The sequence below is a fragment of the Rhinolophus sinicus genome, chromosome 17, assembly GCF_057876585.1.
Source record: "Rhinolophus sinicus isolate RSI-liver-muscle chromosome 17, RSI-T2T, whole genome shotgun sequence".
Taxonomy (NCBI): Eukaryota; Metazoa; Chordata; class Mammalia; order Chiroptera; family Rhinolophidae; genus Rhinolophus; species Rhinolophus sinicus.
Genome location: NC_142517.1, coordinates 174,329,515 through 174,353,629, shown reverse-complemented (window position 1 = coordinate 174,353,629; position 24,115 = coordinate 174,329,515). Strand labels below are relative to the sequence as shown.

Below are 24,115 nucleotides of genomic sequence, written 5' to 3'. Positions count from 1 at the left end.
AGCAATTTGCCGTAGTTGTTTTTACTCTGCTTGGGAAACGGAGCTCGCAAACTACAAGTGTCACAAATACACAAAAGTCTCTCAAACACAGATTGTATGGCACGTGTTTACAGACTCACTGCCATTGCTGAGTCTGGATCTAAACCTAATTATAGAAATCAGTCTTGAGAGTAGTATCGGAAATTGTCAGCCTGTACCCCCCACCACAGTCCCAAACCTGTACAATGAGGCCTGAAGTTCTTTCAATAATGGAAAAGCCTTTTATTCCATAATTAATGATAAGACTCTTATATTTAAAGCACGGTTCACGAGATTAACGAATTTACTCAAACTGACCCAATAGTGACATTGACTGAAACTTTCTTGCATGGCCCCTACTTGACAGTAGCACTGGAAAGGACTGAGTTTCTTGCCGGAAACTGGTACACACCTCCCAGGAGCTGGGCAGCCGGGAGGGGCTGCTATCAAGTGTGGTGGAAAGTGCAGACCAGACACACTACGAAACTAAGTCCAGAAAATATGCACACTTCAATATCTTTTCTAGGCCCAGTTCCTGATTTAATAACTTATTTTGTTTCTAACTGGGCAGCAGTCTCATCTTTCTCACATCACATTTACCTGCCTTTTCTGGTGAAAGTTAAAAACTGTACTTGAGATTTTGCTTCAGGAGATAAGCATTTGTATGTTTCTTATTTTACAGTTGGCTCATATGTAAAAAGAAGGGGGAGAAGGGAAGGGATGGTAGGAATCTAATTTCTAATTCAACCCAGAAGCGATGAACTTGATATTCGTCAGTTGATTTAACTGAGTCTCATTCAAATTTTAATTATCTGACTCCTCAATGAAACATAACATTTTTTGTTGAGTTGTTCTTTCAAGATAGCTATTCTTCCCTCGGAAGAAAAGACCGTATAAAAAAGTTTCCCTTTTAGAAATCATGTATGTTCTGATCAAGGTCATGGGTGTTTTGGGATTTGAGATAGCAAACAATCTTGACATTTTTGGTCGACATTTGCAAAACAGCAAAGAAACACATCAGAAAAGAATTGCAGGAAGTGTAGCTCTGGCTGGTAGAAAGCAGAGAGGAGATAGGGCCTTGCAAGCTTCAGCCTCCCAGCCAGCTTGGGACTTGCGCTATCTAACACCTCCAGTGACGTGTCCAGATATCACTCACACTAGTGAAAAACAAACTCTCCCTGAACTGAAAGCAGCTCAGTCACTGAGTGGAGTTTAGTATTAAGGGGAGAAAACATTTTGTCTGTTTGATCTTTCTTAAATAACTTATTAGTCAGTACGTGGATATTGGAACACAACTTTATTGTTTAAGTTTCTGTTAGGAACAAGGGAGGGGAACAAACATATTTGCTTTTTGTTCTTTTTGGGGGAGGGTAGATTTTGTTTTGGAGGGTTTACAAGAAGGGAGGAAATATGTCATATAGGACTGATGTAATATTCATTCTTTTCCCTAGATATAAAAGAATCGTGTGTGACCCAAACTCTTTTCTCAGTTTTAATCATTTACAGAGGTTTCTAGTACTAACATGCAAACCGATGCCACTTGTAAGCCAACTATGGCCTCTGCAGGCACGTGCGAGCCTTGACACCACTCCTCCCAGTTTCCCTGCCCAAGTGGGCACAGGAGAACAGCTGGCTCAGCTCTTATTAGTGAGAGAAAAAAGTATACTGCTTGGGTTTCAGTTTTTGCTGACACCATGTATTTGAACTGGTATGTTTAGACATTTTAGATGGAAAAGAGCTCCTCAATCAGTAGGTCAGTCCTTCAGTTATACAGAGAAAGCAATTAAAAACATACTGTTGGGGAACTGTGAACCCCAGTTTCCATTTTGCTATAAAAACCTCATGTCTGTACAGTTTCGTAATTAGCTCTTTCCTATTGGGAAAATACACTTTATACTTCCTCCTACCTCCTTTTCGTTAGTCATCACATGCATTTTTATTATATATTTTCACTCTTGTCGTTCCCCAGGATCCACGATGCTGGTCCTCCCTGTTATCACAGAGCGATAAGCCTAGAAGCAGGTCAGTCTGGAGGACTGGGGGAGGATGTCACTGAGTCCTTCCACAGCACTTGCAGCGACTCTCCAAACTACAACAAAATCTTTCAGCTAAAATCAGTGTGCTTGCTGCGCACAGTTTTGAGACAAGTCTGTAATTTCCCTATATTGTGGCTCTCAAGGCCCTCTAACGGAGACATTCCAGAGGCCCCACTGCCCTGTGGTATTTGGTTGTCTAGGTGAAAGGTTGTGTAGTGATAGGGCTGCCTCACAGGGCTACTGAGCATTCAGTGAGACAAGGAAGTAAAGCATCTATCGAGCATAGTCCTAGACTATGGGTGCTCATTAAAAAGAGTTCTCTAGATTAGTTCACGTAGTTTCTCCGAAATTCAAATATCCACTGACAGGTCAGGTCCTTGAATCCACTTGACTTAATTATGTTGTTTAAAAGGGGAGCAAATCCCCTATGGGAAATGAGCTGAGTTCCCAATCAGAAACAATTCTCCCTTTGTGATGTTTAATGGGATTTAACCTCTAGATATCGTAGATCTTTAAAAAATTATTAATGAATGTCTACAAAAGAAATTCAAGAAGATAAAGTTTGAATTCCTAAGAAGAATGCATTGCTTGTGATCTGGTGCTTGTTTTACACAATGTATTTTCCATCTGTACTTGTATCTTTTGCTTTTAGCTGTGATATCTATTCTAGCAGTAAAAAGAGGGATCATATTAGAGGCCTGGAAAACTGCCAAATTACATCTGCGTTGAAGTGGTTGACACAGTTTCTGGGATAAAGAAAATTCCTGCCTGAAGGGGCCCATTTGTTCTTAGGCTTAAGTTTGTGTCGTGTGAGTTGAACCCTGGAATTTGTATATGAAATTGCTCTTGAAAGGCAAGATATATAGAGAGCCAGCTGTAACTGGTTTGTTTAAACAGCCTAGATCAAGGCAGACCCGGGAGGGGGAGGGGCAGAAAAGCCAGATTAACTTGCCAACAGGAGCCTCAAGACTGTTCAAACCAGTTGAACATGCTCATGGGAGTAGGACACACCCTAGGGGAAACCAGGTCCAAAAATAATGGCCTTACACAGTATGAGGATGTCCTAATTTTGATCTTCTGATCCTAACCCATTTTGGCAAAGCTTTGCAAAGGTGCAACTATATGTTATAATTTTATGCAAATTAGAATATGGATTTTCATATCTGGTTGCAGACTGTAAACTTAAAAATGAGTTCCAACAATTTAACATTCTACTTATGATACAGAGCACTGTTCAATCCTTATATTGATGAGAGGAAACCCTGAAATGATGAGAGGATAGTAAAAGAATAATGTTTCTCAAGAGTCTGTGGACACCGAGGGGTCTGAAGACATTCTCAGGTCCTTGTGTTTTGAGAGGTGTGTGTGTGTGTGTGTGTGTGTGTGTGTGTGTGTGTGTGTTCAGTTCAGTGATGATATTTAAAATTATTATATACCCTTACATAAATACGGTTTCTTTTTACACTGGTAATTCGTAACTGAAAGATGCTTTGCTTTCATAACTTACATCTTAGATCAGTTTAAACCAGGGACTTGACATCACATTCGTGGTGGTTCTTATAACAGGGGTCTATTCTTTACTCAAGCATGAAAAATACTGTACTCTTGGACAAGTGAATTAACCTTGAGTAATTTCTTGATCTATTAAACAGGATTTTTAATGCCTCCTTCAGAAGGTCACTATGGATTAAATGTGGGCAATGTTGATAAGATGCTTGGGACTTAGTAGGTGCTCTTTTCTCTCTCTCTTCTCGCTCCTTTTCCTCATTCCCTGGGGATAAACAAAGGTACAGAACAGATAGAAGGATTCTATTTACAGATAGCTGGCTTCGCTTCCTTAAATAAAGAAGGTAGAATGGTTTTAACAAGTTATTGCTATATGTCTGGCTTTTAGAAAGTTATACTTAGTCATGATGTCACTCCAGATTCATTGAGAAGAAATCTCATAATTATGAATAGAATGTACTAGATTATCCAAGTGTAACAAGAGTAACTGTTTTCCATCCTTCTGCAATTGTCCTTTCCATTAATCCCCAAATAAAAATTATGCAACCCCCCATTTGCTTGCCCACAAGAAACTCATTTCCCTTCTGGATATTTTTGAGAGTTCTTTGCAGTCTTGCCTGTCCTGTTGTCATTTATCACTTTTTATTTAACTGCCCTCTTAGTTCATGATTTTCATTGGCTCTCTAGTCGCCATTTTCCAGGTTGATCCTTCTACCTCTTCCTCAGAGTCCCAAATGAAGACAGAGCCCCTTCCTTCATGTTCTAAGGCGATGTTAACATAGGCAGATACTAGATTGCAGTGGTTAATAAGAAGAGTTAAGGGACTTGAAATCTCTGCCCCTGGGTTCCCTTCCCATACTCTATCAGGAGGAATTTCCAGTTGACTCTCTCTCCTTGAGTCCCAGCTGCTGGGCTTAACTGCCCTTTGGATTGCGTACATTTTCCCATGCCTTCTTTTCCCCAAGTTCCTGGGCCTCAATCTCCCATTATTCTTCTCCAAATGCTCACAGTGCTCAAACGGATAGTTAGATCTAAATACTGTTGCAGGATTTTTCCTCACACCATTATTGCTGAAATATCCCCAAACTACATATCAGTTACAAAAATATGGGACCTAATTCTGTTAATGCCAATTAGCTGACAGGATTTAGTCGCTAATTATTTCTATACTGTAATTTCATTGAATTTGGGTTTGATTGGCAGGGATGGAGATGCAGTTTGTAGGGGATACAGGTTTTTGTGTGGGAATAGAAAATGATCTCCACTTATATGGGAATCTAAAATGGTCAAACTCCTAGAAGCAGAGGGTAGAATGGTAGATGCCAGGACTGGGAGGAGGGAGAAACAGGGAGGGATTAGTCAAAAGGTACAAAGTTTGTTATAAAGGATCAATAAGATCTGGAGATCTACTGTATAACACGGTGCCTATACTTAACTGTACTGTATTGTATGCTTAAAATTTGCTAAGAGGATAGATCTTACGTTAAGTTTTTATCATCATAATAAATAAATAGGGCAGTAGGAAACCTTCGAATGTCATAGATATGTCTGTGGCTTGGGTTGTGGTGATGGTTTATCAAATACACACTTAACTCTAAACTCATCCAGTTACATACAATAAATATGTACAATTTTTTGCACATCAGTCATACCTCAGTAAAGTGGTTTTTAAAATATATAAAATGATCTCCATGGTTGCTTCAAATTCAGATTCTATTTTATTCTAAAAGCACCTTTTTAAAAAATCATATACGTTACAATTTAATTTTCTTTGTATAATTATGTAAATTTAATAATTAAATTACTAAAATGTAAATATAACCAGTGTAATTTCATCCCTAATTTTACATGAAAAGTTTTTCATAGAGCAACAAGATTAATCATACTGTTAGGCTGGTGCAAAAGTAATTGTGGTTTTTGCAATTGTTTTTAACCTTTTAAACTGCAATTAGTTTTGCACCAACCTAATAATTTCCCATTATAGGAGATATTTTATTTCTGTGAATTTCTTAGTCTTCTGAAAAAAATTTTTTTGGAGGGGCAAGGAAGGGAGATATATATGTTGCTATTATAATAAGTATACATATTTCAATAGCAAGAAACCATATTTGATATAAAAGTAATTGATTTGATTTCTGATACATTTGTGATGAGTTGATTTTAAAGAAGATTTCCATGAGCTCATGATACTCCTCCCTCAAAAAAAAAAAAAAAAAAGTCAGGTCATCTTTTCTGTTTATTTGGCTATGTGGATAATATTTTCCCCAGAATTGATACTATATGAAGATTTGAAGTCACACAAAAGAATTTGAAATAAAATACCTGGAACATAACCCATAATCCAAGTCACCCTACAGACATACCTGGTGGAACTTTTCACATTTAAGTTGCGAAGAGAATTCAGGGGGCCACTAGGTCTCACCTCACATTCCAGGTAGGTCAGGGAGAGACTCAAAATACAGATATTTTCCTCTGGCTCCAAGCTGTGTAGCTTCTCAGAGCCAACAGACACACTCTCTGGTGGAGTATACTCCCACCCCAGTACTGTATAATCTGCTTATGTACTTGAGAAGATTGGGGAGGAAAAGGAAAGGCTTCATTACCTCAAATTTAGTAATGGTTGATTTTGCTCTGATTCATTTATAAGTTTGAGGATTAATTATGGAGATTGTGGTAATATGAGCAATTTCATTTGTAAAACTTCACTTATTACTAGTTATAAGTAATGACTAAAACCTCAGTTAATATCTTAAATATGTACTTATACACACACATGGTTTAAACAAATCAGGCTTTAAAACCAAAGACATATCAAATCATTTCTTTAAATCTTACATATTATCTGTTCCCTCATCTTCCTCTAAGTATTGGTGATTCTCATCTCTTTTAAACCCCATCATTTAGAAGGAACTGAAAGAAAACCTACCTTAGATCAGGCCCCTTTCGCCTTCTGACTTGCCAGTTCAGCCTTGAAGATGAATTACAAGTCATGAAGTAGCTACAACATAAATAGTCCTCTTAGTTACCTCGTGGTGTATTTCAGTTCTTTTAAAGTACCAAACTTAGTTTTTTATGGTTGCTGGAGTTGCTACATACTGGTACAATTATTCTGTAAATAAAGAAGGATCTATTTCGGTTGATATTAATATATCCTATTCATCTCTTGCGTACAGTGGTGGGGCCAGCAATCCCCTTAGCTGCAGAGGAGGACAAATACAGACATTCGAGACAAGGCCCATAGTAGCATCGCTCGCACCCGCTTGCAAGCCTTTCTGCATTCTTGAGTGGGAGGAAGAGGGGTGGAGATGCTGCCTACAGCTGTGGGCACACCCATGGACGGTCAGGTGCATGTCCGTGCCACTTTCTTGTCCTTTAAGGTGAAAACGTGCTTAAGAACCACTGCTCCAAAAGAACGGGTTTGGGACTTCTAAAGCCACAGAATCTTTTTCTCAAAAGAAATTTTATATTGACCTGAAATAGATAAAATAGGTAAAAACACACATGCTGTCAGTGAAATGGTGGGGGGTGGGGTGGGAAAGTTACAGAACCCCAGTGGCTGGGCTTGCTTTTTGGCTTTACTTACCCCCCAAGCGTCCTGAGGCACTCCATAGAACCCCACGGCCAGGAAGAACATAGTTTGGATTGCTCTCTGGTTGGCTCTGTTGCAACATAATAATTACACATCAAATATTAGTGATTTATTGGTAGAAGAGCTGAGAGATCACAATTATCCTCTAACTCCAGGACGGCTCACTTAGCCATCAAGGCGAAGGAGGAGGAGACGTGGATGAGTCTCTACTCCCTTTCACTCCAACACTCCAACACATACAGGTACGCTTGGATCTGTTTAACCCTAATGGGTTTCACACCTAAGTTTGTTTTTTTTTGGATGAAAAGATTCAATGTCTGAAAATAAATTTTGTTTTTTAAATTTGTTTAATTTTCTTACTTCATAGGTAAGGAATCTGAGTACTGGAGAAGTTTTGGTTCTTGTCCACGTTGATTCGATTAGTGAATATCAGAATCAAGACTACAAGCAGAGTCAAGTGAACAAGTCATTTGTTGAGTGGAGTGAGTGTGTTCTTTGACAAGCACTGTCCTAGGCAAGAGCAACCTCCTCATCCCAGGCTTTCTCTCATATGAACTTTCTTCTCTCTTTCCCATTTTGGCTCTACTTACCATGTTCCCGAAAATAAGACCGGGTCTTATATTTAGGTTTGCTCCAAAAGATGCATTAGGGCTTATGTTCAGAGGATGTCATCCTGAAAAATCATGCTAGGGCTTATTTTCCGGTTAGGTCTTATATCGGGGAAACACGGTGGTGACTACTGAGTTTCTTCCATAATGACAACGGTATGGACATGATTCTCCTACTCAGCATACGCTCAAAGAGAACTTTCAGCTGGGAGCCCTCAATCCACATCCACTTTGGGCTAAAAGTGTAGACAATTGGATTGGTCTGGTGCCTGCTTGTACATGGCATGGTTTTATGTACATTATGACATAAGGGAAATGCATGAGGCTTTAGTTTAACAGAATTTAGATAATCTAGGGTTGTTGTTTTTTGTTTTTTTTTGTTTTTTTAGAAGAGGTGGGGCAAGGGTAGTGTAGTGAGGAGAGAGACTGGAAGCCAACATTTCTAATTGAATGTATGACAAGAGATGGACGGGGTGGAATAAGGCCGAGGTAGATCCTATGCCACACTCGCCTATCTCAGTATTGCTGTTGTAGGTAGAATCAGGATACCACCTTTCCAAAGAACAGTCAGGGGAATGTCAATAGACAGGAGAAGACAGTCTAACCATTTCTGCCTTGCTATTTCTATGAGGCTTTGTTCTTACAGCACCTGTTGCAGAACCACTGTCTTCTCTCCCCTTAGCTGCCTCCCCAGCCGTTTCAGAGGCTGGAAACACAGGCCTTCTGCACTACAGAGACCAGGACGATTGCTCTGTTCTGGGATGTCTGGGGCTGCTCCTGTTGCCCAGCTTCTGCCAGTTATGTGATATTTGTGGATGTAAGAACCCAGCTGAAGTATTAAGTGAAGTGTCAACAGCCAAAATAGGGGGTGGATTTATCTGTGTAATATGAAACTGTTTTATTTAAATGTGTGCTTTCTATACTATTTCTCTAAGAACATTTCTCTGCATATTTAGGGATTCTCCATTGTTCTCTAGGCACATCAGGGAATATTTGCCCTTGTTCATTCATTTGTTCATTCTTTCTCCTTCCTTCCTTCCTTCCTTCCTTCCTTCCTTCCTTCCTTCCTTCCTTCCTTCCTTCCTTCCTTCCTTTCTTTCTTGTCTTCCTCCCTTCCTTTCTTCCAACCCTGGGGGTTAAATACACAAATATGTACACTGCTATTTTATTTCTTGATCTCTTACTGTGGCCAGATACTGTATTTTTATATGTATGTAGTTTAGTTTTATATAGAGATATATTGTATATAGTATACATTTTTATATAAGTATACTACATAATAAACACTATGTAAATATAATATAAATTTACATATGATGTAATATAAAAATATATGTAAATTATGCATAAATTTAATCCTCAATCCCAACTTTTACCCATTTTTGTAGATAAAGAAACTAAGGCATAAAGGAGCTGCCTTCAAAGAGCTTATATAGACATTGGACTGTATGTCCCAGCTCTCACCAGCCTATGACTAAAATAAGGTCACAATTCTCCCTTCATACGCAAATTATTATGACACAAGCTTCTGACCTTTCCCAGGTCCTCTCTGCAAATACCACTGGGACAGTCTCAAGGCACTACACGTGTGTCCCGGAGCAGGAACTCAGGTTCTCCCACTTCAGCCTTTTGGTACCAAAGTCTTTTTGTTGCCTCTCCACCAATGGCCCATGTGAAGTGCACTGCTCTGCCAGTCTCTGCTGTCCTCTGGGAACCACTGCTCACAGCTCTGCTCTGGTCTTGGAAAGAAACACTGCTGTTCCTTCCCTCGGCTCTCCTCTCAGAAACCCAGGAAAGCTTGTAGTTCACTAGCCCAAACATGAACCTACGGTTGGTTAAGTGGTTTGATCTCAGGTAGGCTCTTCATGACAGGGGCCTATTGTTCCTCACCCCTTGGCGTCTCCATGCCTTACGATCTAGGCTTCAGAGAAAGATGAAAGAAATTTCTCTCTATTGCCGTGTACTATATAAATAAAGGACTCTTGGGAGTGGTTCCTTTGGATATAACCAAATTGTAGGTCTTCAACCTAGAAGGCAGAAATTGATTGGGAGTCTTAAAATAGCACGTTTGAGAGCTTTCAATATAATCTTAACATCCAGACACCTTGGGTACATGATCACAGTGAATCACAGCAGTCTTAAATTAACCACATCCTCACAGTGGGGTCCCAGTCCCACCCCCAGCTTCAGCATTGTTGCCATGACAACAGTGCTTGATGCCCTTCCAAAGGAGTTGAGACATTTTAATTTGATGGTGATATGCAATCCTAATATTTTAGAGTGTTTGAATCATTCTGTGTAATGAATGAACTGTAATTTGTAAATAATGCTCTGGAAGAGAACATGTCTCACATTTTTTCAGTTATCAGTATGTGAATAAACAGGCAAAATGAACAGGAAGATGGAATCTATTATTTACTCACCTAAGACTGATTAAAACATGCCTCTGTCTCACATCACTTCTCAATGCCCACATTGGGTAGCTATAGTATAAGGAGATTTTAGAATGTGTTATGGATAACTGAAATATCCACTCTTCTTTTGGCTCAGATGTTTATTGTTCAGGTGATACCATATGATTAGGTTGAAAGACAAGTGTCAGCACTATAATAGTCAAGACTGTTCATAGAAAGACAATGGGAATATTTCAGAGGAATGGGATGAACCATCTTTGCCATTACTATCATCACTGTTGGTTGTTTCCCTTCTTTCCTATAGATGTTATGATTCTTCAGACAGAATTTTGCGCAGTGACTCAACTCAGCAGCTACCCTTTTGTAGAATTGTATAGATTGGTGGAACTCATAGATTTCAAAAAGTTTTAATATTTTAGAGGACTTTGGAAGTCAATTAGCTGAACTTTGTCATTTTATGCATGAGGAAAAATGAGGCCCAGGACAAATAACTAATACTGCAAATTGATTTATTTGCAGCAGAATCAGGTCTAGAATTTAGGTCTCCTGGCTCCTGGACCAGAGTTCTTTTTACCATATTATGCTATTTCCCTTGTATATTAATTTCTCTCTAGAGATGGAAATAACTGATTTTAGGAGTTGTTAATAAAGAAGAGGTGTTTCCTTTTAATTCCTGGATCATTGCCTCTATGCATCTTGATCTAAAGCATGAGTCCTTTATCAGTACATCACTCGAAATATTCATTACCCAAGCACTCATCAGATATTTAGACTAAACTCAAAGCAGGGCCTCCCTTCATAGAAGCAATGGTTATTGAGTTGATCAAATAAGGTAGTGGTTTCCAAAAAGATGCGCATGACTAGATGGCAATTACTGATAAAGCTATCATTGGTCTATGGCAAATGGCAAGATTTAAGAACAATATAGTATAATTACCATACAGCCAACTTTATTCAGTTAATTTTTAAATTTGAAGTTTGATTTTTCTATTTTTTCTTTAGTCCATATTTATGACATTGGACACTATTAGAGATACAGTGATTTGTCCTCATGGACATTACATTATAGTGGAGGACACAGACGGTGAACAATAAAACACATATTTCATATATCAGTAAGTTCTATGCAGAAAACAAAGCAAAGTAACAGGATAGAGAACGCCTGGAGTGGGGAAGGGGTTAACTAACTCAGGTAGACTGGTTAGGAAAGGTTTCTGAGGATGGAGCATTTGAGCAAGAAATGAATGAAGAGAAGGAACTACCAGGTAAAGATCTGAGGGAAGATTTCTGTCAAAAGAAAGTGCATGCTAAGGTCCTGAGGTGGGAATGGGCGTGGTGGTAGTAGCAGTTGAGTGAGAAAAGGGGGAGAGCAGTAGGAAATCACAAAAGTGGTCAGGGGGCAAGGCATGTGGCTAAGGAATTTGGATTTCATTCCACATATAATAGGAAGTCCACTGGAAGGCTTTAAGTTTAATAGGACAAGCGTAGACAGGAGACTAGTTGAGAGATTCTTGCAGTAGAATCAATGAGAGAATATGATGACAGACTAGGGAGGTTGGGTTGAAAGTGGAAGAGATGGAAAGTGTCGTATTTGGAGTATACCTTGAAGGTTGAGCTGACAGGACCTGCTGAAGGAATGTGTGTAAGAAAAAAATACAAAAGTGTGGCAGACAGAGTTTTTAAGGCGGCCCACATGAGAACTGCTTCCTGGAGTTCATGCCCTTGTATAAGTCCCTCCCTTTCAGTGTGGGTGGGACCTGTGACTGACTTCTAACCAACCGAATATGGCATGTCACTTCTGTGATTACAGTAGATAAGACACCATCTTACCAGGCTGTCTCTCTCCCTTGCTAGCTTTGAAAAAGCAAGCTGCCATTTTATCAGAGGGCCTGAGCAGAAGGCCATGCGGCGAAGAACCCTGGATGGCATCTTGGAGCTGACAGTGGCCTCCAGCCAACAGCTAGCAAGAAGCCAGAGCCCTCAGTCCTATAACCACAGGAACTGAATGATGCCAACCACCTCGTGAGCTTGGAAGCAGATCACCAGCTTTCAGATAAGAGCACAGCCCTCGTCACCACCTCGATTCAACCTTGCAGAGCCTTGCAGAGCCCTGACTCCTGACCCATGAAAATGATGAGATACTAAATGTGTGTTGTTTTCAGCGGATAATTTTGTAGTATTTTGTTACACAGCAGTGGAAACATGTTTAGTTCAAATATTCTAGTCTAAGTGCAACGAAGTGTTAAAACAATAAGAAAATCATAATCTTCAAACACAGCCCACTTATTTTGCAGACTGGGGAAACAGGGCCGCAGAGAGTGAGCGACTTGTCTGAGGCGAAACGTCTCACTAGCGATTAGAATACCCCTCCTGCTTCCCTAACCATTGCTCTTCCTGCTGCAGTGTGCTGCCTTCTATCACCCATTAGCCTTTTCTTTTCTGTTAGTCTATATGAAGCATATCCTATGGCTGTATTCTGGCTTATTGAAGTATAGAATTTTTCTTCTTTTGATCCATGAAAGTGTGAGTTAGAGTTTCTGTCTTAGGTCAGAAATAAAAAAGACAAGTCCTGCTTTATCTCACCCAGGAGATCTGCCCTATGTGCAGTGCATCTGAATTCTTAACCTGTGACCTGTGGTAGCCTCCATCATGAAAATGAGCTGTATGGGGTTAGACAGAACTCTTGAGAGTCCTCCAAATATGGCTCATCTTAAAGCTTCCTGTCCAGCCAAGGCAACTCTCCTTCCTCCCCATAAATCTTTGGGAGCCTCCAGAAATCCTTGCCCTGTTTTTGTGGTCTCTCCTGGGAAGCACAACCACAGGAGGTGTCACTGATGGACCCCTGGGCCTCTGAGGTAATAGAAAGAAGATAGAAAATATTTTGGGGGGAGAGAGAGAGAGAGAGAGGCTATATGACAGTAATGCAACCTAAAATGCCAGTGACCTTGGTGCTCATGATTAAAAACAAGGAGCTTCAACAGCCCTGGGGTACAAATATTTTTCATTAGCTACACAACTGCTGTCAAACCTGGTGGATACATCTTACACTGCTTCCTATGTCCATTGTCAGAGAAAAGAGAGACAGGAACTAGAGTTTTGGCTAATGCTGCTTTGGAAATTGCTCTTTCTTTATGCAGTTATGAAGTATTAAAAGAATGTAGCAAAGAACCTCATCATATCTGCAAGCTTTAATACTTATTTCTTGTCAATCATCCTCCTAATTCTCACATCTTTTTTGCTGCCCTTTATCTTATGTTGTGTTCCTCACTTAGCCGCGTACAAAGTTACTACAGCCACGCGCTGCTTAAGTATGGGGATGCCTTCTGAGAAGTGTGTTGTTAGGTGATTTCATCATTGTGCAAACATCATAGTGTGCACTTACATAAACTGAGGTGGCATAGCCTACTACGCACCTGGACTCTGCGGTACAGCCTACTGCTCCTAGGCTACAAACCTGTACAGCATGTTATTGTAGAAAACGACACAGGATTAAATCAAATACAAGATAAAATGATGCAATCAAAAGACAGGTAAACAAGAGATGTATGCAGCTGCTGCCAGCATAACATGACGGACTATTTCACAGCAAACTTTTTTTATATAAATAGAAAGCATACACTCTAAACTAAGGCTATAAAGTATAGTAAAGTAAATACATATGCCAGTAACAGAGTCATTTATTCTCATTATCAGGTATTATATACTGTCCGTAATTGTATGTGCTATGCTTTTATATGACAGGCAGCCCAGTAGGTCTGTTTACACCCGCGTCACCACAGACACGAGTAGCACATTGTGCTAAGATGTTATGGCAGCTACTACGAGTCTAGGCAATAGGAATTTTTCAGCTCCATTGTAATCTTACGGGACCACCATTGCATATGTGGTCCGTTATTGACCGAAATGTTATATGCGGCGCATGACTATATTTTGATTCTGTTAATACCAGGACAATAAAACAGAATTCTTCTCTTTTGTGTACGAGCCAAGGCATAATCTGCATCCGGGCTGATGGAGTGAAATAGTCAACAGATCAACAACATCCCTGTGCAATAGGCAACCAAATGTTTTTCTGTAGATTGCAGTAATTTGACAGCGACTCAGGATCAAATGAGGCTTGTAAATAATTATGGCTTAAGTTATAAAGCTTTAGTTTGGACTCCTATTTAGCTACTTGATATAAACAAACACTGGTAGTCATACTTCATGTGGAAATGTTTGACCTGACTTGAGTACATATCTATATTTACAGCAATTCTGAAAATAATTTGAGGTTATCCCTTTTGTTGGGAAGATCCCTTCTCCTCCCACTTCCTGCAAAAATACTTTCTTCACTTGCAAGGATCCTGAAATTAGACAATATTTTACTCTTTGCTTATTTGTTGCTTAACTAAAATGTAGACAATTAAGGAATGATGACAAATGAAGCTTTGTCATTCTATTTATATATGAAATTGAGTCTGTCCCTTTATTTCCTGGAGTAAGTTTTGCTGGGTTGTGGGTGGCTGGTTTGGTAGTAGAGGAAGTTATATGGGGGTAGGTACCTGGAGGGCATATGTGTATGGGGGATACACCTAGGAAAGGTCAGGCAAAGGTAAGGGGATCTCGGAAGGCCAACTCAGGCCACTTGACAATGGGCCTGGCCAGGCAACAGCCTGCCATCATCTCAGCCTGGCTTCTCTCCTGATCCTTGCAAGAACTGGTAGATGTCTGAACAAGCACAGAAACATAAATAACAATTATGTGGCACTCAAGAGCCACACCTTGTTACACATTATTTAATAAAATAAGTGTTATTCTGTGTAGTTCATGTAGTCAAAGCATTTAAAAGCACCCTGTATTTTTGGATTACTTAAACATGTCCTATGGTACCACCTTCTTGTCTGATGAAGGTATGTTACCAGTAATATACATATTTTGCTGCATACAGGCAATGCAAAAATGCAGTTACATTTTCTGAATTTCCATATTTCTCAGCGAATTTAATTTTCCATGTGGACACTTTATACTATATTTGATAACACTGTCATGATTGAAATGGTCAATTAGTTCAATCAAACAAATGACTAATTTAGTAAAATATTATTTTAATTTGTGTGTTTTTATTGCTTCTTCAAAACAAATATAAAAAGAAAGTTAACCAAAAGCAAAAAAAAAAAAAAAATCCCAAATATTATGCCTGCCTGTTGACTATGTCAAAAAAGTTGAAGCATTGGAACACAGATTATTGGCAACACCAGTGTGGATTTTTGTGAATCTACCAGGAGTTAAAGGAAGCTAATTATGATTAGCTTGACTTTAAGAATTAGTTCTTAAAATACATATTTATACAAATTGCCCTCAATAGAGAATAACTTGTTCAGTTATGAGGTTAAAATGTCATTATACATTTGTCCAAATGCGTAGAATATACAAAACCAAGAGTGAACCCTAATATAAAGTATAGACAGACTCCAGGTGATAATGACATGCTAACACAGGTTCATCAGTTGTAACAAATGTGCCTCTCTGGTGCGCGATGATGAGGGAGACTGTGCAGATATAACAACAAAGAGTATATGGAAAATCTCTGTACCTTCTGCTTAATTTTGCTGTGAACCTAAAACTGCTCTAAAAAGTAAAGTCTGTTTTTTTAAAAAAAGAAGAAGCCTGGACTTAAAAGTGTGGGCTTTTCACAAAGGAAACCCAAAAGCAAACCAAATAGATGGATATGCCCCACACCAAATAAATAATAAACAAACAAATAAACAAACAAATAAATAAATGCCAGTGTATGAAATATTAGCTTCTGGTAGAGTTGAAACAAAACAGAAAAGTAATGATTGCAATTGACTAGGAAAGATTTAGATACATTTGGCTAAACTTTGTAGCTATCAAAGTTAAATTCATTAATTTAGTAGGCTCGCCTTCATTTATACTGAAATAAGTTTTACTTTATGGACCAAATTACTAAAGCCAGGAGAGAGAGGGAGGGAGCGAAGGAGGGAGAGACAGAAAGCAGGGTGAGAGAGAGAAAGAGAGAGAGAGGTGTGTGTATGCATATGTGCACGCATAGACACACACACACACACACACACACACACACACACACACACACATTTTAGATGCTGCTCTTGTCTAGTTCTGCCTGGCCTCCCCCATACCTGTCAGCCAGGGGTGGACAGAAGAGCCACTGCTTCTATATGGGGGCAGACAGCTCTCCTTGCTACTGGCTATCCTGTCAAGATGTTTGCCAGCTTCACTCCAGAACATGACCCATTTGTTTTTGTTTGCAGAGAAAGTTTCAAGGAAACAAGCTATGATTCCTTGGTTTTAAAAACAGAGTGCCTGTGGTGGTAGTTAAGTTTGGGAGTCAAGGAGGTTTGAGAATATAGTGAGTGTGTGGGACAGACCCTTTGCTCTCAGGTTGTGCAGTGTTTGCTGAAGAGAATTCAATATGTAACAGACACAAGCCAGGAAGATAATCTTCAGAGGCTTAAAGATATTTTAAAAGTAAAATAAATTAGCTTTTGACCCTAGGATACCTTTGAGAGTTATGAATACTTACAGATCCCAAACAAGACTAATGTGTTTTAGCCATAAATAGAGCAGCTCCTGAAGCTATGAAGGAACAATCAAACCAATTCCATTCATTCATTCGTTTTTTTGTTTGTTTGTTCATTCATTCATTCATTCATTCATTCATTCATACAATCTGCATATGTTCTGTGGATTAAGTATTTAAAATAAATACTAATTAAAATGACAAACTGAAATGCATAGCTATTTTCTTCTTTAATTTGTTTTAGATTCCTGTTAATTAACACAGTGAAATTGGGTATCTTTCCAGGAAGTACCCTTTTAGAATAATAATTTTATTTATTAAAAATAATTTCACATATCATTTTGTAGCTGTACCCTGCACAGGAACTATATGGTAACATGTTTAATCTGTTATCTCTGTTTTGAACTACTCAGAATATTAAAACTACATAGCTATGTTAGAGGCCGTTATGCATCAGCTTATTTTTCTTATGTAACTTATCTTAGTATTTAACCCATACAAATATAGCTTATTAAAGCTATTTAACTTGCTTGGGAAAGCTGAGACACTTAACAGATTTTTGGTCTTGATTCCTTGGCACAAAGTATCCATAGTTACTACTGTGTAGTTAAGCATAATTGCAGAAATACAATAATGTACAAATTGGAGAATTTATTATTTCAAAATTATCTATTAATAGATTGTCTCAGAGAATAAAAATCAATCTTTTCCTCTAACGCCAATTGTCCAGTGTTCTTACACTACAAATGAATAACTAAATTGATCATCCTTATCCTTGAATTCATTTTTAAGAACTCAGTTTTACAAGAAAATCTGGCTTTCATTAGCATCTTGTAATGATTTTGCCCAGCTGAGCAAAGATATTTGAATGTGGTCTAAATGCATTCTCCTGCACTGGATAGGATTTTTGTTATTGCTATTTAGTTTTATTTTTTAATCAGTGGCTTCATCTTGATCTGATTAGGATCAAAGCTCTGACCTACTGCTTTGACCTTAAGACTGCGCGATCCTATAATTATGATCCCCATACCTATTCAAGAGCAAGGAGCTCATTATGGTATTTGTTTTTTGAGTATATATAATAATTGGGTTTGCGAGGGGCACAATGAATCATTGGCTACTGATAGTTTTATTTTTTATTTAATTTATCATTAAATGGGATTAGGATGTTTATGTTTCCATTGTTCAAAAAAACACTGTGAAGAAAGAAAAACAAAATGAATAAAATAAACTTTAATAAATATAAGTTACTCAAATAGCATTAAAGTATAATTTTGTGTGGAATTAAAAATTACAAAATGCTTCATTATTTATTCTTTTGAGGGGAATTTTCCCCAAAATAGCAAAATAAATCAGTCATTTCTGTGATATTATAGAGAATGTGTTAATATTTGGTAGTATTACATATATAAAGCACATATTTGCCTTAAATAAAACTGTAAACAAAATGTGGTATTCATAGCAGATTTTGATAAAGTACAAGATATCTTTGTATTTGATCTTGGTAAGTTTCATCCTTTATGTTTTCCTCCTTCAGAAAGCCAAAAAAAAAGAAGCAATCATTAGAGGGGATGATGCATCCATGCTCTTCTTTTTTCCTGAATGTGTAACAAAATAAAAATACTTCAATTTAGCAACGTGCATTGTGATCAATGAATAATGAGCAAGACAACAAAAATTTACAAGTTATGTGTATTTTGGAATAATTTATACTTTTGGGAGAATTTATTAATTTAGATTTATAAGACAAGAGAGAGCAAGAGAGAAGGACAAGACATAGGTTGTTTTTAAATTTTGTTAATCATACAATGTTCTCTTTTTTTACAATTGTTATTAAATAAAGAGCTATATTTAGTCCTTTTGAAATTTCCAGCAAAATCCCTTCCAACTTTTCCTTTTCCAACCAAACTCCTCATGTTATATGCTTTAATTATACTTTGGTTTCAAAATGATCATTGTTTTATGTTACACACAGCCCTGGGCAAACAATACCAATACACTTCTATGTAAAGGGCCTTGTTAGACTACACCATTTCTTGAATCTGTTATTGATTCTTGCCTTCTTTGGTTTTTCTCTTAGCATACTCCCTCTTTTTAGCACTGAAGACAGGTGGGTTTGACCATTGTGAAACTGGTACTGTACTGTTGTTACAAATCGTCCTCAGAGGGATGTCTAGAAATGTCTGAAGCACCAGGAGTCAAAGCTGGCCTGAATTTCAGCAGCAGAGGTGGAAGGGGTCCTTGAGTGTGCCCTGTGGGGCCCCCCTGGTCTCCCAGGTTCTAGAAGAACTGAATGAGTTTCAGCAATACCGAAGACTCACGTTTCTTTCCTTGAGTGTGGATGTTCCCTGGTGATTCTAGGCCACCTAAATCATACTGACTTATGTCCCTGGGGCTAGTGGTGGTCCAGAGATTGCAAGTCTCTGGGTAATGACAAAAGATTTCTTCAGTTTTATCTGAGTCTGGCTACAATGAACAGAGTTTAAAAAACTTAATAGTGAGTCTAAGGGCCTACTGTATTTTCCCATTTTACCTAATAGCCCTTTTAATGTAAATATTTCACTAATTCTGAAAAAGATAAGAGACCTGAGAAAGGCTTTAAATTTTTTTATTACAGTGAAGTCTGAGACTAGGTAAAAATAAAAATTACAAATGAGAGCTACAGATATATTTTCAGTCCTTAAAATACGTTAAGGTTTTAGAAAAGTATGAGGAGTTTGCCATGATTGGAAGTGCTTTTAAGTATTTGGATGAAAGTCACTTTGGTAAATATAAAGAATAAGTTATTTAGTAATAATAATAGTCATTTCGCGCTTTAATATGAGAACTTCAATGCACATTAGATACATGAAACATCCCAACAGACAGCTTCTTTCCTAAGTCACCAAATGGATAGGAAACCGGTCATAAAAGTTCACAGAACAAGTTACCAACATAATTTGAATTTCTGTCTGTGACTTATTCCCAATCCAGGTAGCTACCTATGTTTTTAATACACCTATATTTATTAATTAAATCATTTATCAAGTAGTGACTGTGTAAGAGGTGCACTGTAATAGGTGCTGGGTTTCCAAAGACGAATAATACTCGTACTGCCTACAGTAGCTCATAGCCATTTTACATTCACTAATCATCCCGCAGCTGACCACATGGTTACTCTGGGAGGATTGGTAGCCTCCTGGGTTTTCCTCTGGCTCCAGCCTGGGAATCTGTCATGAAATATACCTGAGAAGTATGTTTTAGAACTAGACTTGCTTAGGCTATTTGTATGTTGTTCACTGAAAATACAAGCGTGCAGGGATATTTGAGTGGGACCATGACTTTTTGATGTGAATGTGTAGAAGTGCTCCTTTGGAAGTTTTCAGATATTAAATTATTAACAAATCAAATGTGCTACCCCCTCTGTTTTAAATTTCTTTTTCTTCTTTTCATAGAAATAATAAAAATTCTTCTGCTCTTGAGCCAGTTGGTTCTAAGCCAGTTGATTCTTGCCACCTGATATTGCTCCCCAGGTTGGCTTCCTCTCATAAATTTATTTTATGTTTATTTCTGACTTTGAAGATCAAAGGTTCTTAGAAAACTCCTTTTCCCTTTTCTGTGTGATAGGTAATCCAGTGATCCCCATTAACTTCCTTGTCTTCCAGGCAGATTCCTGAATGTTAGACTGGAAGAGACCTTAGAAATGGGTAGTTTTCAACTTCATATTCCCTCAGACCCTAATTTATTCCTGGGGATGGTTCAGTTTCCATCCATACTAGGCATAAACTTCTTGATAGAATGGGAGAAACAGCTACCAACAATCCCAAGGTAGTAATTCTTATTGCTCGTAAAGTTTTCATATCATATGTTGGTACTAGACTATCGTGTTTCCCCGAAAATAAGACCTAGCCGGACCATCAGCTCTAATGTGTCTCTTGGAGCAAAAATTAATATAAGACCTGGTATTATACCTGGTATTATATTATATTAAAATAAGATCGGGTCTTATATTAATTTTTGCTCCAAAAGAGGCATTAGAGCTGATGGTCTGGCTAGGTCTTATTTTCGGAGAAACATGGTATATCCAGAGCCCAATTAAAATTTTTTTAAAAAAGATTCTTGGAACAGATTGGTGGTTGTTAGAGGCATGGGGTGCAGAATGGGTGAAATGGGTGAAAGGAGTAAAACGGTACAGCATGGTGACACAGTTAATACTGTAGTGCATATTTGAAAGTTTTTAAAAGAGTCGATCTTAAGAGTTCTCATCACAAGAACAAAAAATTCTGTAACTATGGTGATGTGAACTGGATTTATTGTGTAATCATTTCACAATGTACACAAATATCAAATCATTATGTTGTACACCTGAAACTAATATAATGCATGTTGATTATACCTCAATTAAAAAATACATTAAATTCACAGCAAAGTACTATTCAAAAAAACAAAGATATTTAGGTTATCTTTACCACTGTTCCCGATTAGCAGAGATAATTAAGAGATAATTGTATGGTTATACATATCTCTGGAATGTGGTTTCGACTTATATTTTAATGTGGGTGTGTCATGCTGAAAATTTATAATAATTCAAATAAAACAATGAAGCTGTGCCAGGAAGCCCAGACTCATAAAATACAGAAGCTGCCCATTTTCCACCCTCTGGGCTTTTGCTCATCTCCTCCTTGCTCTCTACTTCATGTGGGAATGACCAGCTTCACTTCGTCTAAAGAAACTAAGCAGAGATGATTGCCTCCACTCCCAGTCAGATAACCTGCCATTGGTTCCCCCCTTCCATGTTTGTTAGGAAAGTTAATTAAAATGTTTTCTTAATGGTGGTCATTAAAATCTTTTCTCCTCAGTTTGGGCTAGGAGTAGACTATTGAAGAAGCTGTTAAGTAAGCAAGGAGATAACAGCATGAGGATATGGAAAGAAAAAATTTTACTGCTATAGTTACTGGAAGAGTTAACATTAATTCATATTCTTTAACCAAAAACGTATGCTATATTTGAATATTTTTCATATATGACAGAAAACTATGCAACTACATTTTTTCCTTCAGTATAAATTTCTTCTGATGAAATTATCTAGACAACAAATTTTTCCCTATACTCTGCCTGTCTAAACATGACTCACTTACTCTAGTTAGAAGGCAAATCCACTGGACAACCTCTTTTGTTTTCACTAAGCAAACTAATTCCCTCCTCTTTACCTTTGTTCTTCAGAGAGTGTGTCCTTTGAGTTCAGAAAGAACAATCCCCGTTGTTTATTTCTTGGGTTCTCAACATCATTCATTTTGAAGATAAGGCCCAGCCAGTCACCCCTGGAATCCATGCTGTGATTATATGGTGCTGCTCAAGTGAAGGATCTCTCATGCGTTTTGTTTGTTTATAAAGAGTTCTCATGAATTTTAGAAACTGGAGTGCTTGCCTAAAATAGCCCCGTATCCTATTTTAAATTTTCTAAGTGTTTTCTTTATTTAGGCAATATCCAGGTATTGTTTCTTTTAAGAGGGAAAGACAAACACTTTTATATAATGTCAAATAACTTTATATCATACAATAAATATTAAATAATGGAGCTGACTTTTGACAGTTTTGAAATTATTATTAATCATGCATTCTAAAAATATTTAACGAATGTCTTCCATGGACCCAGACTGTCCCAATTTGAAGTTGTATTTCTATATGTAATTTTTTTTTATAGACCACTGGTTATAGTCTATATTGTAATCATCTACTGAGGACCCAAAGTAGGGAGGAGATCAGGATTTTTCAGTAGCTCTCAGTGTCTTTCTTGTCTGTTAGATCCACCAGTCAGTTGGGTGCAAGAGGGTCTGAGGGAAAGTCCACCCTCCACCCATTTTCTTCTGAAGTAATGTCAGGGATTAATACCCCAACCATGATTTTGTCATAGGATATAAATCTCCTGAGGGTAAGCATCATGTCTGTTCTGTTCACTTCTGTATTTCTGCACCTTGGAGAGTACCTGCCACCTAGTAAGAACTGCATAAATGAGTGTTGACAGGCAGCAAAGATGTGCCCTCCCCCCATTTGCTCAAAACCCATGGAAGGCAACTCTCCGCTCCCTTCCCCTCCTCAGTGTAAGCACCAGTTCCTCTTCTCCCGTCTCCCAACTTTCTGATTGTCTCAGGGTTTATGGAGTAAAAACTACTCTTTGTACAGAAATTGGTAAGCCAGGCCTCATGTTTTTCCTCAGTTTACCTCTTGTTTCATTGCTTTCTATTTTGATAATTTCTTTAACTATTTTGATTATTTCTTTAACATTGATAATATAACAGAATACTTGTGGACCAATTCCATAGTCTTAGCCCCTAAAAAAACTTACTCTGACCAGAGTAACAAAATTTAAGTAAATCTTATTGGTCAAAGATAAAAGTTGACTGTGGGAAATTGTTCTGTGCCTGCCTTTTACTGCTGTTTACTTTCAGTTTATCTATTAAAGATCTCCTCTTTAATAGATAATTGTAAAAGAAAAGAAGGCATGTCCAATTTAACTTTTAGTCATACATTTTGAGGAATTACAGTGGTTTCAAAGAATGTATAAAGGCTCTTACTGCACTATGGGTGGGGTAAGGTTTAATTTCTTGCAATCTGAATGTGCAGTACAACCCTTACAAACCTGATGTCTTGTGTATACAATACTAAAGTTGACCCTTGAACAATGTAGGGGTTAGAGGTGCCAACCTTTGGTGCAGTTGAAAATCCATGTATAACTTTTGACTCCTCAAGGACTTAAATACTAATAGCCTATTGTTGACCAGAAGCCTTACTGATAACATAAAAAGTCTCTTCAAATATATTTGATATGTTATACGAGTGTGTTTGTTATATGCCATATTCTTACAATAAAATAGTCCAGAGAAGAGAAAATGTTAAGGAAATCATAAGAGAAAATACATTTATAGCATTTATTGAAAAAAATCTGCATATAAGTGGACCCATATATAAGCAGTTCAAACCTGTGTTGTTCATGAGTCAGCTGCACTTCTAAACCAGTCATGTGATAGAGTGAGCCGCAAATTGCACAGAATCTGTACACACTAAATATCCAAGCTATTTCATACTATCTGTACTCTGTGGATGACAACTTGGAGAATCACTCACACATAGTTGACTTGAGAAGATAGAAGAGATTTTGTTTGCAATTCTTTAGTGCTATCTTAATTCTCAAGAGAGAACTGAGTTGTGTACAGAGTTGCTGAGCGTGCAGGTACTACGTTGTATGGTAATATGATCGGTGAGGCTATTTCAAGTCAGGTATAGGAAGGTGGAGTACATTAGGGGATTATTACTGGTCAAGGGTTTAGTTTCTTAGCTCTCAGGTCTAGAAACTCAGTGAAATGCACTCCAGGGATCTAAACCTCAGTTTCCTTGTCTATAAAATGGGCATAATAATCATA

At 37.9% G+C, this 24,115-nt stretch overlaps 1 long non-coding RNA gene across 2 annotated transcripts in view; it reads left to right on the top strand.

Annotated features, from left to right (window-relative positions):
* LOC109452034 (uncharacterized) overlaps window positions 1–14,155 on the top strand; it is a 44,766-nt gene extending 30,611 nt beyond the window's left edge. For both annotated transcript variants that reach the window (XR_012498453.2, XR_002138083.3), the window contains 2 exons: window positions 7,305–7,391; window positions 12,026–14,155. This is a non-coding gene — a long non-coding RNA (uncharacterized LOC109452034). The remainder of the gene's footprint in view (window positions 1–7,304; window positions 7,392–12,025) is intronic.
* Window positions 14,156–24,115: the final 9,960 nt, after the last annotated feature.